Below are 1236 nucleotides of genomic sequence, written 5' to 3'. Positions count from 1 at the left end.
ATACAACTCTTTTGAGGACACAGTTCAACCCATAACATCATGACAAGGTCCCAAAAAGAAATAATGAGAAACAAAACTACAGGAGGAGGGAGGTATAATAAAAACTCAGAACAAGACTCCAAACCCAAATCCACCACCTTTTGGAAATCCTGGCTGTATGAAAGCACTTTCAACACACACTCTTTTTTTTTTTTTTAAGGTGTATAAACTATTTCTTAACAGACGAGGCCTACAGACTTATTTCTTCTTGGACACACCCACAGTACAGCCCCGGACGGCCAGTGGTCTTGGTGTGCTCGCCTCAAATTCAAAGGCCCCAAAAGTGGCGTAGCCCTCTGTGGGCACAGATCATCTTCAGTCGCTCCAGATCTTCACGGAGCTTGTTGTCCAGACCATTGGCCAGAACCTGACTGCATTTCCCATCCTTCACGTCTTTCAAGAACCAGTCTGGAATCTTGTACTGGCGTGGATTCTGCATCATGGTGATCACACGCTCCACCTCCTCTTCGGTGAGCTCTCCTGCCCTCTTGGTGAGGTCAATGTCTGCTTTCCTCAACACCACATGAGCATATCTTCGCCCTACACCCTTAATGGCAGTGATGGCCAAGGCTATTTTCCGCCGCCCATTGATGTTAGTGTTGAGTACTCGCAAAATGTGCTGCAACTTCTCTGGGATTACCAGAGACATGGCGGCAGTGGCAGCAACACACACTCTTAAATCTAATACTGAACTCTAGCACAAAATTGTATAGATAAAATGTTACTGCACAGAGCAATATACTTGAGGACCACAAGAGCAGATGAAATAACAGACAAAATGCCACCTTTCTTCTCAAACGTAAGGGAGCTCTGATGGCCTCGTCCATAGAGTGTTCACTGGTAACCCAAAGGCTGAGTCTCTCTGTTGGTTCAAACCCACCAAACAGCTCTGAGAGACAAAGATGGGCAATCTCCTCCTATGCGATTACAGCATTGGAAAGCCTCTGGACAGTCAGCTATGTTGTTGTTCTTGTTGTTGATTGCCTTCGAGTCGAGCACAACTCATAGAGACCCTATGTATGAACAAAAGGCCTGAAGCCCCTCTACTACTACTGACATTTATCAAAGTTCTTAGGGCTTCAGGATTCCAACTTAATAGGAATGAGTTCTCAGTCAATCTGATATCTATGTGAGGTTCATGTGGACAGACATCCCGTTGTGTTTTTAGAGAAAGTATTTACCATTAATAGATTACTG

General features: G+C 44.7%; 1 pseudogene; it reads right to left on the bottom strand.

The window, feature by feature from the left end:
* Positions 1-237: 237 nt before the first annotated feature.
* LOC102854706 lies at positions 238-688 on the bottom strand (annotated as a pseudogene).
* Positions 689-1236: the final 548 nt, after the last annotated feature.

This window comes from Elephantulus edwardii, unplaced genomic scaffold, assembly GCF_000299155.1.
Source record: "Elephantulus edwardii isolate Elephantulus edwardi_28Jun2011 unplaced genomic scaffold, EleEdw1.0 scaffold00091, whole genome shotgun sequence".
Classification (NCBI taxonomy): Eukaryota; Metazoa; Chordata; class Mammalia; order Macroscelidea; family Macroscelididae; genus Elephantulus; species Elephantulus edwardii.
This window is presented reverse-complemented; position numbering and strand designations above follow the sequence as displayed.